Source organism: Adiantum capillus-veneris, chromosome 16 (assembly GCF_014529385.1).
Source record: "Adiantum capillus-veneris isolate H3 chromosome 16, ASM1452938v2, whole genome shotgun sequence".
In the NCBI taxonomy this organism is placed as follows: Eukaryota; Viridiplantae; Streptophyta; class Polypodiopsida; order Polypodiales; family Pteridaceae; genus Adiantum; species Adiantum capillus-veneris.
The window spans coordinates 96,861,642-96,880,328 of NC_140946.1; positions in this window are offsets into that span (position 1 = coordinate 96,861,642).

The window sequence follows — 18,687 nt, forward strand, 5'->3', positions numbered from 1 at the left end:
CCAAGTGCCGTAGTACATGAGCACCTCACACTTGACACCAAAAACCATAAAAGAATTTTGACTATCAACTCTATATCCATTGCTTTACAAAAAAATTAAGCATGAAGAAAATAATCATGAGTCCCTGTTTGGTAGAACCTAATAACTTAAGCCTTAGCAAAAATTTGTTTTATTGTTGCATGATTTTGACAATGATTCAAACATCAACTCCAAGCTATGAAAGAACATATAGAACACTCACTGCGTGTGTGTGTGTGTGCGCGTATATCATCGAAATTGACGAGTGAGTGTGTGTGGATGGCAAGAGGTCATCGACTTGTGAGGTTGGGGACAATCGAATACAAAGGTAGGGTACACAGCTTGGTCTCAGTATTGATATCAATCATGGTCCAAAAGGTAAGGGGGAGAGGGGGGAAAGAGAGACCGAAATAAAATGAAATGTTATATTAACCATCATCAAAAGGCCAAAATTACCTTAAGACCAAATCCTTGTGGTTATAAACCAATGCCTGGGTACTTTGTGTGCTCACATGTGTGTGTGTGTGTGTGTGTGTGTGTGTGTGTGTGAGAGAGAGAGAGAGAGAGAGAGAGAGAGAGAGAGAGAGAGAGAGAGAGAGAGAGAGAGAGAGAGAGCATTGTGGCGGCATCAATGACGGCGAGCGATTGAGCGCGGCATCGACGGTGGCTCCTTTTTCTTCATAGCACAGGATCCTTCACGACGGAAGCATTGAGCGGTGAGTGACACACCATTGTTTCTTTGAGCTTGCTAGGACTGTCTAGTTGTGTGCTTGCAGCCTTTGAAAGGCTAGCACACAGTGCACATGCAAGTTCTCAGCCTTCAATACGTGCGGCAAAGCGCACATTTTTGGCGTCGCTATCGGGGAATGCCTTGCAATAATCTTGAGGAGCACTCAATGCTACCTTAGGAAGTCTACACTTCTACCATTTCTGGTTTTTTTGCTGAGTTTGTGTAGATCTGCTAAGTGGCTGTAATGCGCAGGTTTAGCAGGTTTGTTAGAATCTGTTAGTGTTGAAATTTGCAGGTCTTCTGTTAGATTTGCTAAGATCTGTAATGTGCAGGTGTTAGTAGATCTGTTAGCTGGTGTAAATATGTAATGTGCTCTGTGAGTAGATTGAGTACTCAATGAGTAAGCAATTTTTTTGTGTTAGTTAGTGTAGATAGTGAGCAGTAGAGTAGATAGTGAGAAGGTTGACTGTCTGTGAGTGTGCAGTTCTGTGTTAGACAGTGTGTGAGCAGAGGTAATTAGTGTTAATTATAGCTATGTTAGTTGTAAGAAGGTTAGACAGAGCTACACAGAGTTGCTGTGTGCACGTGCGAGCTGGGCGGCCACGTGCAACATTATCCACTGAAAAAAAGAAATTTTAAAAGAAAAAAAACACTTAGAGTATCGGGGACCAAAATAAATTTTAAAAGAAAAAAAACGCTTAGAATATCTACAATGGCCTAGTCATTAGAGGAATCACCACTTGGGAAGCAGTCACCACCAATGTGATTCAATTGAAGTATAATTTAAAGATGAAAGAGTGTCTGTTGAGCCTAAATCTACTAGCTCGCAAGCATCATGGCATCAGCCAATGACCCTAAATCCTATTGCTAAGGAGCCAAAGATATCTGAGATGACTTTAGCAGATCTCACCAAGGCCATTCAAGAAAGTCTTAGAGACAATTGTGCTCCGCAAAACAATCATATATATCCAAGAAGATCCGCATAGTACCAGTGAATGCCCTACTTTTAGAGTAAAATTTAATGGGAATTGTAATGCTTGTGGGAGGTATGGTCATCAAGCTAAGGATTGTATAGTATTTAAATGCGCAATGGCCAATAGACCAACCTTAGCATGGATGGATACACCTCGAGTGCCTGCATTGATGTCGGCCCCACCTCTTGAACAAATGTCAACACATGGTCCCTAGGGCCCAAAATGCTGTTCAAACAACACCCTTACCACCTCCCGTGCTAGGACTGCAACCACCACATCCGAGAATCACTTTCGTGAATCAAGTGGGTTGTGAGACATCTATTGTTGGTTTGGGAGGCTGTGAGGAAGATGTAGACCCTAATATTGCCTATGAGATTGATGCACTTGAAGAAAGTCCACAATACTACATGGAGGAATATTGGGGACAAGTCAAACCTGTCTATCAAGTAGCTGCTCTTTTGGCAAGAGGCCAAAATATCAATTACACTGCCAAGAGACCACCTCTTCAATGCTATGAGTGTGGAGGTCCACATCGTGTAGCCGAATGTCCTATTAGATTACAAAAGAATGGCACACTGATGCAAACCAATCAAGCGAGCACATCTACAATGCCGATACTCATGTGTAATCGATGTGGCATAGATCATTGAATTGTCCAATGTCCTAATAATCCAAATGCACCAAAGATAACACCATTGAATTGAATTGAGGTTACTGAGGAGCTAACACAAAGTACGCTTGTGGTACCAGTAAATGTACTCACACGATCGATGCTCAAAACCAAAATTATTTTCTTGAAAAAAGAGACACAACATCAATTGCCCAATCTCAGAAGAAGAAGAAAACACAAAGGAAGAGGTCGCAAAAAGCAACGAAGTCAGACCCGAGTTCAAAGACCAACTTAAGGACTGGGGACGACCCCATATATATGAACAACGCTGAAGAGGATTTTGATTCAGGTGAAACCATGGAGATTAAAATGACCACTAGGAAAGAAACAAACAAGAAAGATGGTCATGAGCCACAATGGCCAGGACCCAAGAAGAAGATAGGAACTTATCCAAACCCTACAAAGGAGATCAAGCAAGTCAAGAAATTAATGAGTTTGGTAGAAGAGACCCAAAGGGATTTAGAGTCAGCCACCTAGGCAGATCCAGATTACTGACACAATGTTCCCTATGCAAAAGCAACCTCACAAAGTCCATAGACCACTAGCCATACCTAGTGTCATCCAAGAAGAAAGTGACTTTAAGTCATGGGAAAGTGGACGCACTCCCTTCTTGTTGGAGAGAATGTTTACAGAGGGACTACCTGACCCTATCAAAGAAATGGAGATCCCATCTTCCCCGTGTAAGGGACTGAAGCCCAAAAGGTGCTACTAAATATTTGATGGATTTCATGGCTTTAGAAGTTAGAACCACCATCATGTTCAAACTATATGGAGACCCTGAGCTATTCTTAGCTCTCCGAGCTTTCCTCAATGGAGAACTGAAAGTCGGGCTACCACAATTTGCACATATGGATGGAGCTAGGGAGATGCCAATGAAGAAGGAACACTTAAATCCACAACCCAACCTAGATTCCGACCTAGATGAGAACTCTGTTGTTGAGATACCTGTTAACAAGTTGGGACAATACTTTGAAGGCGATGAATCCAATGCAACCATACCAATCACTACCAAGGGATTAACTATGAAGGGAATCCTTGATGGTGGCGCTGGGGTTAGCATTGTGACTAAAAATTGATGGGAAATTATGGGAAGCACTCACCTTGGGCTACAAACATAGTAGTAAAGATGGCCAATGGGACTATTGTTAAACCTATTGGGATGCCAGAAGATCTGAAGATCAAGGTCTTTGGACACAAAATAAGGAATACCTTCATTGTTATGGATTTTTCCAAGCACACTATGTCATCTGAGATGATCTTAGGACATCCTTTCATGTGGGAAGCAAAAATGGTGCATGACTGGTCTAAAAACCATGTCTACTTGCAGTTCCAAGATTCTGTCATTCAAGTTGATCTTGTAATTGGTCGGGCACATCCTCTAGGAAAAAAATTTATAATTGATTATAGATCTGACACCACAGTTCTTTCGGCCCCATTGGAGTATTGTTACACATGTAAAATGGACACTGATGTTGGGGAAGATTCTCCTTATATGAATGTTCTACCTGGGATGACTTAGTCTGACAATGTGGATTGGGTCCACCTAGCAGCAACCATAGACACTTGGGGAAATAGGGGGACGACCTGGGTAACACATGAGGGGGATGAAATGCCATAACTCTTACCCTAAATATGATAAGAGTAATGCATATAGATTCTGATGACCTACAAGATGAGGGCTTGACTGACATTGGAACCAGTAACGTCTCAAAAGACTCTAGCCCACATGATTTGGAGTCAGAATCATCAATTGAAATCGAATTTAAAGATGAAGACTCTGAGTTAAACCTTGGTGCAAATGTGGGGACAAACCATTCAGGGCCTAGTGGTACCTTAGATGACAATCTATCCAGGAGAGCAGAAGACACAAGTAGCGATTCATCTAGTGACTCTTCACTAGAGATCGGCCGTAATAAAAAATTAGACAAGAGGAGTAAGAGATATAAGAGGCGACAATATCGAGCAAATGTGCATGATAGAATAAATGAAGAGAAATCTACCGCAAAATGGCTTAATTATATAGGGGCATGTGATGCTCATCGAAAGTTGGTAGATAATTAGGGTGAATACCTTCAAAGCATTATGTGGTGTAGTCCACAACCCATTGGCGTTGCACAACTAGAGGCTACAAAGAAGCCAAAGTTGAGCCGTACCATAAGGAGATGACAAAATAGAGAGTTAGCTCAACAACAAAAGGAAGCAGATAAGAAATCATAGTCGGCAGAACAACAAGACCCCATAGACTTTCGGCAGAACAACAAGACCCCATAGACTTACACCCTACACCTGAACATTTCAAATCCTACACCACAGAGGAACGTAAGGTTGTGTATACAAAGGCACAGAGGACACCTATCGATGGAAGTAATGGAGTCTATGATGATTCAATGATACTTAAGGAAATGGAGTTAGCAAACCCTGGTGAGGAGTCCAAACCTGTTTTCATTGCCCAAGATCTGACAGAGACTGAGGACTATGTACTTAAAGAACATCTCGAGGAATTCAAGGATATATTTTCTTGGACATATCATGATATGAAAGGTGTTCCACCTGCCGTGGTGCAACACACAATTCCCATGAATAGCATGGCTAAACCAGTCCAGCAACGACCCTACCCAATGAATCCTAAGTATGCAAAGATTGTTCAAGAAGAGATTGAAAAGCTTGTCATGCGTATTCATATACACTGTTGAGAACTTAGAATGGGTGTTTCCAATAGTTATTGTGCCGAAAAAGAATGGGAAACTCAGAGTGTGTGTGGATCTCAAGAAGGTCAATGCCGCCACTAGGAGGGACCATTACCCCTTGTCATATTCACAACATGTGCTTGAAAGAGTTGCAGGAAAGGAAGCTTATAGCTTTTTAGATGGGTACTCTGGATACAATCAAATCACAATTGCACTAGAGGACCAAGCTAAAAGGGCTTTTATAACCGAATTCGGAGTGTTCACATTTCATATTATGGCTTTTGGCTTAACCAATGCTCCTGCTACATTCCAAAGAATAAACACTGCTTTTAGATAATACTTGAGGGAGTTTTGTGAAGCTTTCTTAGATGACCTTTGTGTTTATTCCTCTCGAAAAGAACATCTAACATGTTTACAAAAAGTATTTAAGAAGTGTAGATTGTATCACATCTCCTTAAACCCTTTCAAATGCCAATTTTGGGTTAAACATGGAGTCATTTAGGGCATATAGTGTCTAAAAATGGGATTTCCACATATGAGAGAAAAATTAAGACCATTGCTGATTTGACACCACCTAAAAACTAAAAAGGAGTTCAAAGGTTCATGGGCCATGTTGGTTATTATCGGTGGTTTATTTTAAACTTTGCTGAGATAGCTCGTCCATTGTACAAACTTCTTATTGGGTTCCAGTGGACCGCAGAGTGTGGCCATGCTTATGAGTCATTAAAAAAGACCTTGACAAGCACTCCCATTCTACGAGTGCCCGATTGGAATGTAACTTTCCATGTGCATATTGATGCATCGAACTTTGCTATTGGGTGTGTCCTAGCTCAACCAGGAGAACAAAAATTGGACTACCCCATTGGCTTTGCAAGTCATCAATTAAATGATGCTGAGAGAAACTACATTACTATAAAGTGGGAACGTTTAGCTATGATTTATGCAATGAAGAAATTTCACTACTACCTTCTTGCCAACAAGTTTGTTTCCTATGTTGATCATCAAGCATTGTTGTATCTGGTAAATAAATCTTGTTCCACAGGAAGAATTACACGATGACTGTTAATTCTTCTTGAGTTTGATTTTATTAGTTGTGGTGAGACCCTGTAAAAGACATGTCATGGCGGATCATTTGTCTCGCATACCCAATGGTGAAGCTCCTACTGGAATTGATGATAAATTGCCTTGATACTTCCCTATTCCTAGTCGAGACCATGCCTGAATGCAGTGAGAACATTGTGAACTTTCTAGTTAATGGTTTTCCACCCAAGGAGCTTTGTAAGGATATAACTCGAAAATTGTTAAAAGAATATGACCTTATTCTCTAATTGCAAGAACTCTCTACAAGATAGGATATTCTTAGACGCTGTGCTCATGAGGATGGGTATTTAAATATACTGCAAAAAGCCCACATGGGTACATCCGGAGGACATTTCTCAGGGGAACTAACTACTAGAAGAGTGTTGCAATCAGGCTATTGGTGGCCTACCTTATTCAAGAATGCATCACTTTTTGCAAAAGGGTGTGATGAATGCCAACGTTAAGATCACACAATGAAAGGATACGATGCCATTACATCCTATTAAAGTGACTCAACCATTTGAAAAATGGGGTTTAGACTTTGTAGGCTCAATTAGTCCGGCAGCTCGTAACACTCAATCTTGATACATTATACTATCCACTGACTATGTGACAAAGTGGGCGGAAGCAAGGGCAACACGCAAGGCTGATACAAGGTCAACTACCAAGTTTCTCTTTGAGAACGGTATTACAAGATTTGGTTGTCCCTTTGAAATTGTGAGTGACAATGGCACTCATTTTATAATAAAGAAACTCACGACAAAATTCATGATAGCCCACCATAAGTCCACACCTTATTATCCATAAGAAAAGGGCCAAGCTGAGAGCAGTAACAAGACCTTAATTTATATCTTGACCAAAAAAATGGAAGCCCATCGCACAGATTGGGATTTGAAGCTAATATCAGCTCTATGGGCTTATTGTACTTCTTACAAAGTGGCTATTAATTGTACACCATTCAAAATGGTATATGGCCAAGAAGCAGTTATGCCATGGGAGTTTGTAATTCCTAGTCTACGGGTAGCTTCACAAGAAGGTTTAGATGGTAACCCTTTAGTTGAGCGTTTATATATCCTTGAGAGGTTAGATGAAGAAAGACTATTGGCTGTGCAAAATGCACTTGTGGAGAAAGATAGGAGAAAGAAATGATTTGACCGCCGTCATCTAAAGAACAAAGATATCAATGTTGGTGATAAAGTTCTTATATATGGAGTGTGTAACGAAAAGAAAAAGTTGAAATATGCAGGATAACGAAAAGAAAAAGTTGAAATATGCAGGAAAACGACCATATAGAGTATGCAAAATCACCCCACAAGGTACCATTCGTGTGGAAACTCTTGATGGAGTTGAAACCATTCGATTCCTCAATGGGAGAAAATTTAAAAGATACTATGATCCTTTAATCCAAGAGGAGCTACGTTCCATCCATAAAAAAAGGCAGCCAAGGCACAAGCAGATTGAAGAAGATACAAGCTCAAGCTGAGGCTAAGGAGCGACAACAACGCATAAGATGCCAACGAGAGGCCAACCTTGGAGCTACACATGCATTCCATGTTGAAACAGAGGATGATTGGTTGGATTCTGAAACACCTCTATGAAGCCCTATTGAGTTAAATAGCACCTATAGGAAAGTGCTATATAACGCCTTATTGGACACAGGTGCTAAATATAATCTGTTGTCATATGGGTGTGGTGTCAGTTAGAAAATCCATCTCTATTTGAGAGTACTATCCAAGTCAAGGGTGTCAACAAGAAAAAAACTATGGTTTTTGGAATCTTGCACACTTCTGTCAGTTATGACAATGGGGTTGTAGCTCAAGACTTTTTGGTCATGCCTATTGAAACTATGGAAGGTAATATAAACCTAGGAAGCAAGTGGATGATAGCAACCAAATGCACTATTGATTGAGGGACTGGGAGTGTCACAACGCAGAAACCAACTCTTAGTCCTGCCACTGACGCCATAGTCCCTAAGATATTACCTCCTAAGGATATAAAACCCAAAACAGTGCATGTCTAGGAGGTTGAACCATATGTCCCTATAGCCCAACTCTCTAGCGCTTCAACTTTTGTGGTTGAAGCAAAGCTTGAGACACACAAGACCCATCCTAATAAAACAAATAAAACATATAAATGGGTTCCTAAAGCTTCTTTAGCGACAATTTTTGATGCTAAAAAACAGAAGCCTTGTAAGAAACGCCCCACTCGCTTCCAAAAATGTAAGAAAATGTTGCGTTGGATTCCTAAACAACTATTGGAAGTCCAAGGCTACTATCAAGGAAATGATCAATTTTGGGTGTCAAAATGTAAATTGTGTTCTTACCTGTCACCTCACCCATGTGAGTCAAATCTTGTAACTATAAAGCCGATTGAAGATCGTGGGAAGGGAAAGGTCACAGAACCCTTTACATTGGATCCAGAGCTAGTATGGGTACCCAAGAGAAAAAGGCTTGTTTTGTTCAACTCAAAAATAGAAAAAACAAATGAAGCTTCTTGATCTTCATGTAGTTCATATACAAAATTTCGACACAACCTCCACTTACCATTGTACATATCCATATAAACAAGAAAGAATTTGTACCTACTGTTGTAAGTTCACCACCTACAACAATGTTGCAAATAAAATCATGGGAGAGTACCTTACCACCCTTGCAACTAGATGAAATACCTAGGGTGGTCAACAACTATTGGTCAAAGTCTTCATCCATGACAACTTGGGAGAATTGGTTTCAAAAGGTGACGACATCGTCCCAAAAGGTATGATCTACCCAAGGAAGGGGGGAGTGTTTATTGACATCCATCATTCACTTGCTCCACTCTTAACCTTCCTCCCCAACCTCTCAATCTTCCAATCTTAGGGAATGTATATATATAGCCCTATACTCAAGAAAACAAAAATTAAAAAAGTAAGAGAGCAAGAGCCACCAAACAAAAAGCTGGAAACCTACAAGTTCTAGTACATGACCCAAAAAAATAAAAAACACATTATGCACAAGGACACGACCTTTTGACATGACCCTATAATCTTTGCACACTAACCATCATCTATCTATGTGTACAAATATGGCTAGTACGCTAGAGTCATCCACTCCTACCTTGGGTGAGAGGTACCCTCTTTACTTTTTGTAAGTGTTTCACATAATCTACCTGGTGGGTGAGAGGTACCCTCTTTACTTTTCACAAGTGTTTCACATAATCTCCCCGGTGCTTGCATGTGAATGGGACTTGGTAGATACGCTAGCATGTGAAAGGAATTTCAAGGAGTTAGAATGGCCGATACGTCTTTTGACCATGACTGATCCATACTTAGTAGAGAACTTCTCTCTGATTGCACAAGCTTACCCTCTTGACCAGGATGACTATAGACGCCTAGTGACGTTCTTAGTAAACAGTTGTGCCCCGAATGATAAGGAAGAGTTACATGATTACACGGATGGCACGTATGGTCTCACGAATGATGACTTTGTTTTTCTCGATGATGATGAGGATAGGGGTTTAGACCTAGGGCTACCCATCCATCTATTCAATATCTTGCTCCCTTGACTCTCTAGGGGGTGCAAATAATTAGGTTAGGGTTCCTTATGATTTTTGATTTTGTTCAACAAAGGTTGGTGCCTCTTCCCACTGATGTGCCTCCTAGAGGTATTCATTGTGTTTTCTAGTGTGTATAAGAACGCGTTGCCATTGTTAGGGTTTTGAACTTCATGAAATCTTTCTCTTGTTCACTCTTTGAATAGAGTGCGATCATCAACACGAGCATGTGTTTCTTGTCCATTAGCATTCCCTCTTGTCTTATTTTTAGCATCAATGTTTGTCTGCTTTAAATGTGATTGGTAGCACAATATTTAGCACATTTGCTTAGATTAAACATTAGATTCTATATAATTTGCTGTCATAATCCCTTGTCTAGGTTTAAGAATCAAGCAGTCTGACTAAGATAATTTGACCAAGTTAGGAGTTAGAGATCTTCTCTTAATACCATAGGGAATGCCTTCCTAGTAATCAATGGTTACTTTAGGTCCTTAATCCAAACTAGGCAACATTGTGTGCAATGTACTAGGAATTTCTAGTGGGCTTAGTCCCTATTGACCTTTAAATTAAGTATTATAAAGGGAGTTTATTAGTGTGATGAGCCTGGGGAGGGTGACAGTGTCATATGACCATATGACCCCCCAAAGTTACAAAATTGAAATGCTGAAAGCGAACAAGCAAAAAAATGAAAAGTGCCACAATGTAAAATCTTAAGCTGGAAGAGAAATCCCAGCTTGATTTGGTACCTCACACACATGTATTGCCTATGGTACTAGAGCCATAGAGGTTCCTAGTGTGGGTGCTTTTCCTTAAAAATCAAAAGCCCAAGGCATACAAAATAAGCACACACATTAAAATTGATCAAGGGAAAAAAACTTTGGGAGGTCAAAGAAAAGGAAATAAGTCAGGCGATGATTTCATGAGCAATTCCTTTTATCGTAGCTTAACTGCAAGGTCTTCTAGGTATAGCCTTTAGTCAGCCCTTGGACATGAAATACTTGGCTCTCGTGGTTAAACAACTTAATTGAGCAGAGAGAATTAAGAAGCTTACCCATGGTATTAATAGTTGACCTCTAGGGCCTCTCGATCATTAAATTAGCGACCCTAGACTTCTTTAGTTTTTGACCTTTACAACTGCTTATGCGTTTGATTATATTACAGTTCAATGTTTATTACTGACAAATTATTTAATATTTTGTTACCAATCAATTTGTGTGCCTACAACTGTATATGCTTTTTAATTGTATATGATAATGCAGTTACTGTGCCAATTCTGGTTGATTTTGTAGTGATTAAAGAAGGATAAGGACATTCAATCTCGGATGCTCTTCACCTCAATGAACGAGCTTCATCTCAATAGTTTCCGAGGACGGAATCTAAATCAGGAAGGGGGGCATGTTAACCCTCATGGACATCCTATCACCTTTGACAGACGCATATTATTTATTTGATTGATTCATGGACCGGGATTGTCGGTCCAATAGGTGTGTGGGTGATCGTTGATAAGAGGCGCACCACTTATCTTATTTTTATAGTAGTTTTGCAAAGACCGACCACTGTGGGCGCCCATGTGTGAATGGGTCAAACTCTTATAAAAGGTCCATTTGACCTAAAAATCCTCATTCTTGGAGATGCAAGCTAAGAAGTGCTCTTGCTCCAACTCTGTCTCCTTCTCCTTTGTGTGCTCACAGATGTGTGTGTGTGTGTATGCTTGAGAGAGAGAGAGAGAGAGAGAGAGAGAGAGAGAGAGAGAGAGAGAGAGAGAGAGAGAGAGAGAGAGAGAGAGCATTGTGGCGGCATCGTCGGCGGTGGGGCAGTTGAGTGCGGTATCGGTGGCGGATCCTTCTTTTTTGCAGCACAGGATCCTTTACGACGGAAGCATTGAGCGGTGAGTGACACACAATTGTTTCTTTGAGCTTGTTAGGACTATCTAGTTGTGTGCTTGTAGCCTTTCGAGGCTCGCACACAGTGCACATGCAAGCTCCCAGCCTCCAACATGTGCGACAAAGCGCACACAACGTCATCATGGGTAGATATAATCACGAAAGTACAAAAGAAGGTAAACGAGACCGAGAATGGATAGAAGTCGGCAAGAAAGAGAAAGGGAAAGAACTAATAGCCATCCCCACTCCCACAATCATTAACATGACCCTCGAGGAAGAGAAAAGAAGGAAGGCTAGAGCTTTATATGTATGTGTGACTGGTCTAAAAGACCGTGATGATGTGGAGGGGAAAGTCAAAGAACTTCTAATTATGATGAGTAGTGAGGCCACTCACACAAAGGCATAGAGAGTGGGGAAGAAGAGAGAAGGAAATAGGGAGACTTCAAAGGAAGGAGCATTGATCCTTTGCTTCCCCTCCATAGAAACAAAGAAGGATTTCTTGAAGAAGTGTCCTATACTAAAGAAGATGGGGATATTCCTTGGAGACAACCTCACACTCTCACAGCTTGCTCATATGCAAGAAGTTATGCATGAGATAAGGACCACCCAAGAGAAAGAAAAATTGGCCTTCTATAGAGATGGACGAGTGGTTATAAGTCTCATATCATATTTATGATTTATGAATGGCGGCCATGCCTCTTCAACGTGGACAAAAAGGTGCTGTTTCTAGATCCTAAGTATGTCAATAAGATTTTATCTTTATGATATAGGAATTAGCTTCCATTAGAACCCTTTGAGTTATTGACTTGGCTTGTGGTATATGACCATTACAACCATGATCATGATTGTGTTAAGTATGGAGCGTGATACACCCCTTGTAACTTTTAGGTTTAAAGATGCACATTTATAAGGCTCTGTTATGAGGAGAACCCATCGTGCGTGAGAAAAATCACTCGTTGAAAAACCAAAAATTCACGCATTGTCTTAGAATATTCTCTTAGAATATTCCCTTTTTACCGGAATATTTGTTAACCGAGTCAATGCCAGTTAACAAAAGCTGCTAAAGACCGAAGACGTACGAATGCACATCGAGGATGAATGCAAAGAAGCAGTAAAGATTGGAATTACACATTTTTCACGTTTTCCCAAAATGGTCACGTATTGTAAATTCCCGATTTAATTCAAGCCATTGTAATATTTCTTATGTGTTACGGGCTCAATGGGAGTTCCAAGTTGTAAAGAATAGGTCACTTACTGTGCCTAGGTTGCAGATTTAGTAAGTGGTGAGCCCTAAAGGCCTTGGGCACCCGGACATTGCATATTTTTAACCTAGGTATATAAGGCAGCGTGTAAAAGAAATTAGGGTTCTCAAGTCATTTGTGGAGAGCACTCTTTGGTGAGAGCTCTTGAGGTGTGTGGCTATGGAGTCCTTGAGCTTCTCCTTGCTCATGAGACTTGATTAACACAAATCAATGATTCATTCTCTCTCACTATGCCTCTCTCTTACTTCTTATGATTGCCTATGATGCTTAGATTAACTAGATCTTAACTAATTAGTGGTTAATCTCTTTCTAATCTTGTGTGCTTGTCCTCTTTTGCTTGTGTGTGCATGTAGGTTTGATTGGAGTGTGGTGCTCGATAAATCTATGTGTGTGTGCTTGCGATTAGCGTGTTGCATGATAGGATTAGTGTTGTGTGCGTCTTCCAATCGTAGTGTGTGTGATTGGGTTGATTAGAGGTGAAGAGAACTGGATATGGAGATTGCCCTTCATTGTGGCTTTGCTCCTCCATAGGCTGAGAAGCTCACCTCATAGAGTTAACCATTTGTGTTGCCACGATTAGCTCACTAACCGTGTGAGTGTTTCCATGCCCTAGTCGGGTAGCTCATCCCTCCGGATTGATAATTTTGTTGGTCATTGGAGCTATTGCAACGATGGGACTCCCAACATTTGGCGCCGCTGTCGGGGACGATGGCGTACGCTAGTGTAATTGTGGCATAAACGAATGCGTTCCCTCACTAATTTCACTACTAATTTCACTTGTGTGTTTATGTTTTTATGGATTTTGAATGTGTGTGCATGAAGCATTGTGTTCATAATTCCCTAATGTGTGACCATATCTTGCCAATTGTGTGTTTACACACACTAATTTTTCACTAACCCTTTGCTAATTTGACTAATTTTTGTTAACTTACTAATGTGCTATGAAGGATTGGAGCAATCGACCATCCAATTGATCTTCAACAAAAAGGTAATTAAGGTGGTATTCTCAACCTCCCTAGAATCTAGAGATGTGTAGAATTGTGTAGATATCCCACTGATGCATTGTAATGTGAGGCAATGTAATGCTATGCTATGTTGATGCAATGCAATGTTGATGTTGAGGATTGAAAATTTTGCGATTATTCATTTTCACGCCGTCGTAATGCCGAAATTTTTAAGAATTGGTGGCGCATGAATTTGATAAGTTTCAATTGCAAATTGATGATTGTAGGTTGCTAATTGAGTGCCTAATTGAGTTAATTGCGTGCTTTGATGGTCAATTTTAGGTGTGTGTGCACTAATTTCAAGTGTGTGTGCATGCTAATTTTAGGTGTGTGTGTACTGTTTTGCCCATGTTTGAGCACCTAGAAATCAATGTGTGCGTTATGATTTTTGAATTGTGAAGTCACATTGCAAATCCGACAAATTTAACCCTTTTGTGTGCGCACCTAAAGATTGGCAAAAACTGTCAATTTTTTAGTGTGTGTGTGCCTAAAAAGTGTTTAAATTTGCATAGTTAATTCAATGTTTTGATTGCATAATTGATGTGTGTAATGATGAAATGCTGCATTTTTGTGCTCAAAACAGGGATTTACACACTCTAATTGCGTCAAATTTTGACCTATTTTTGTCGATAATTTTACCTGTTTAATTGCCTAGTCTTGATTTTATTGATGAAATTAATTGGCAATTAGATTGATGTGATTTGTAAAATTTTATTTCGCTGCACCATTTCCCAATGTGTGAAGAATTTATAGAAATTTTTGGGGTATTTTTTGGATAATTTTTGTAAAACTTTTTGCTAATTTTTGTATTAATTTCTGGATAATTCCATAAAAATTTGATTTTGTAATCTTTACAAGCTATTTTGTGTGTGTGTGTATTTACGACATCATTTTGTTCACATTTGTGCCTTCCGTGGTCGAGTCTTGAGCGTTTTGCTAGTTCCGGGGGCGGGGCGGACAATTTTATCGAATTTGGCATTTTCGGTAAAATTTGCTATTTTCGGTGTGCTTTTGCACATCGGAAATGCTCGATTGTGAATTTCGATGATTTTGTAAGATTCCTAGAATTTTTTGGGAATTTTTTTGACTTTTCTGGCAAATTTTGGGATTTTCGGCTAAATTTCGGCCTAATTTTGGCAATTTTTGGAAATTTGAAAATAAAAAAATATAAAATAAATAAAAGAAAGGCCGTTTCGGGCTTCTGTACCATGCCTTACGCCGCTCTGATTCTTTCCGGTCCCAGTGAACCATCCCCACACTCACCCTCTCTCTCTTCTCTAACTTTCCCTCTCTCCAGTGTTAACTGGCCAAAATTCTAAAGTCCCGTTGAGATTTTGAGCTTGCCTTGAAGAAAACCGAGAAATTTTCACGAGTTTTAGTGTAATAACCGGCGAAAGCTTCAAATTTTGACCTAAAATAGGAAGAATTCCAAGTTTGCCCTTATTCTCTATGTGTGAACCCTCTCCCTCTAAGCTCTCTCTCTCTCTCTCTCTCTCTCTCTCTCTCTCTCTCTCTCTCTCTCTTCCTCTTCGACGAGCTCTGCACATGCAAGCTTGCCAGGCGGTTTGTTGAATTCTCCGCAGGTTTCACTAACCCGCCGTGCTACACGCCAAGCCGCCGTCTTTCTCGCTTCTCTCTCAAGGCCGCTCAGCGCTCCAGTCCACTGCGCGCTGTTGCCAGACCCGCAGACAACAAATGTCAACGTCCGTATAGTTAGTCCAGGGTAAGGTTAGTTAGTGGAGGTTAGGTTAGTCTAAAGTTTATTTAATTTATTTAATTTTTGTTTTAAAAAAACAATAAATAAAAATAAATAAAATAAAAATCCCAATAAAAATCAAACAAAAAACTCATTAAAAAAAAGAAACATTCACAAAAACATCGGGAAAATCACAGAAAATAAAAAAACTCATAAAAATTCAAAAAAAAGTTTTAGAAATCACCAATTTTTTTTTCTAAAAAACATAAAAACAATTTAAAAAATCAAAATTCAACAAAAAAGAATAAAAAATCATAAAAAACATAAAAATAAAAAACAAAAATTCATAAAAAATCAATAAAAGGGATAAAACATTTTATTTAAAAAAAGGAAAAAAAGAAAAACACAAAAAACTCACAAAAATTTAAAAAAGAGTTCAAAAATTTCATAAAAAAATCAAAAACCTCTTAAAAAATTCTTAAAAAATTCGAAATGGATCAGAAAAAATCCCAATAATTCAAGAAAATCTTAAAAAGATAAATTATAAAAATAGTAAAAAAATTCATAACAACTCACAAAAAATTCTAAAAAAAAAGAAAATTCACATAAAATTCATAAAAAATCAAAACTTTCCCAAAAAAATCATAAAAATACAAAAAATTAGAAATTTCAAAATTTCACAAATAATTAAGAATAATAAAAAGGAACTCACGGGATGTGCTAGAAAAAGACAAAAAAAAGCAAGAACGAGCCAGAAATAGTCAGAAAAGGCCAGAACGAGGTCGAAACGCAAAAAACACACAGACCGCGGGAAAAAGTTACACGTCGGGCAAATCGCACAAAAGCAAACAAGTCGAAGAGCAACGAAAAGTGTGCCGCACATCGAGTAAACACAGCAAACGGAGCAGACCGTCCAAAAGAGAATCAGATCAGCCGGAAGAAGCGACAAATCGACCAACTCGAAGCAGTTGAGCGGCAGTCAAATTTCAAAAATTCTGCATGCTAGAAATTGACTAGTGCGAGTAATTGCGCTGCAAATTAGCTTTCAATTGGACAAACAGGAGCGCAACTCGCATACAATTGCAGATTAGGCTAGTACGAGCAAGAGAAATTTTGCTAATCAACACCAAAATCTGCCAATTGACAGTTTTTGTGGATTAAGCCGACATGGACTCAAATCAAGCTGAGAGTTCAAGTACAACAAGACAAGCCAATAACAGTGGCAGCACAAGTGCAACTGCAACTGACTAGATTTTACAACTATATGGCTACATTGGAGACAAAGTCTTGTACACAGATTCAGAAGGCCATAGATACTTGTTGAGCAGTAAAAGCAACATAGGAGCCAAGATCCTATTGATCCGAGTAAAGCCAGATTCAGAGAACTCCCAGATGTTCACAGACTTCAGTGGAGCCAGGTATTGCAAGCTCAAAGATGAAGTGCAGATAGAAGTGCAAAAAATCAACCCAAGTGGTTATCCAGAAATCTGCACAAGTTCGCAAACCATCTATTTGGTGCATATGCAATCAGGGTCATTGTACATGGATTACAGTGGTTCAGATCTATAGTCGGGAGCTTGTAATGAAAGATCCAACAGATCAGCCAATAGAAGCAAATCTAATTGGGAAACCAAGCCAAAGACGGTACAAAGGTCAAGACGGAGCAATCTATAGCTTGATGCTCAGTGTTCTGAAAGAAGATGCTGACAACTGGGCAAGCATAGAAGCAAAAACTTCTTAGCAAGAGCTTGACATGATAAAGCCAATTGAAATACCACCAGTCATGGCGTATTGCTCAGATTGTGGACGAAAGGGTGGACATTTTCTTGAAGATTGTCCAAGAAACCCAGACAACAAGGACACATCAACCACCAAGCAAGGTACAAAGCAAATTGGAAATGTGAATCTCGATGTAAGTGCATTTAACTCGTCACTTTTGATGCAATCAGATGATTCTGCATTACCATTAGAAGCACAATTTAAAACACTACAAGTTCAAAATGAGCATAAAGATGCACAGACACGTGACAACTGGGCAAGCATAGAAGCAAAAACTTCTTAGCAAGAGCTTGACATGATAAAGCCAATTGAAATACCACCAGTCATGGCGTATTGCTCAGATTGTGGACGAAAGGGTGGACATTTTCTTGAAGATTGTCCAAGAAACCCAGACAACAAGGACACATCAACCACCAAGCAAGGTACAAAGCAAATTGGAAATGTGAATCTCGATGTAAGTGCATTTAACTCGTCAATTTTGATGCAATCAGATGATTCTGCATTACCATTAGAAGCACAATTTAAAACACTACAAGTTCAAAATGAGCATAAAGATGCACAGACACGTGAAAAGCTTAAAATTGATTCTTTGAACAACAAATTCTTGCATGAATTTAGTAAAGGGGTCGAGATATCACCAAAGGGTGAAAAGACTATTAGGTTTGCAAATGATTCTGCATCCACTACTACAAGTGTGCAATCATTCACGAGTCTAAGGGAGACATCAACCAGAATGATGTTAGCTTTGTATGGTACACATTATTCATATGCACACTATGTAGACCAAAAACGAAAAATGTACAAAAAGGATCAACCAGTGTTTGAACGACCCACATACCAGCTCATAGAAGTGCGTCCAGTGATAAATAAAAAAGGACGGTTCATTTCAGAGGAAAGAATCTATTATAGACCATCCTCTCTAGAGTTGAAGGATATTACCCGAGTGAACTCAGAAATTTGTTCAGAGCCAAACTCTCCTCCATCAGAAATCAAGCTTCAATGTTGTGACCAAACGAACATATACTTTGATCAAAACAGCCGTAGAGATAGACGGGAGTCTAGCATCTATGGTGCACTGGGTCCTGAAACCACAGAAGCTCATATCATAGGAGACCCATAAGATAGAAAATATCATGGCAAAGATAATACTCTCTACAGCTTAACTTGGGGAATCATTTGTCATGTTTCACAAAGATACATAGGAAACTATGTAGAAGGTTTGCAGATGCCAAATGTCAATAGTGCTACCCAAAGTGTACCTTCACAGTCCCAAAAGGTGAGATTGAACCAAAGCCAAACAATTTTGAACTCTGACAATGAAGCAGGCTATAGTGATCACCCTAGGAAGGGGGGACCTGTAAATTCATCAAGCT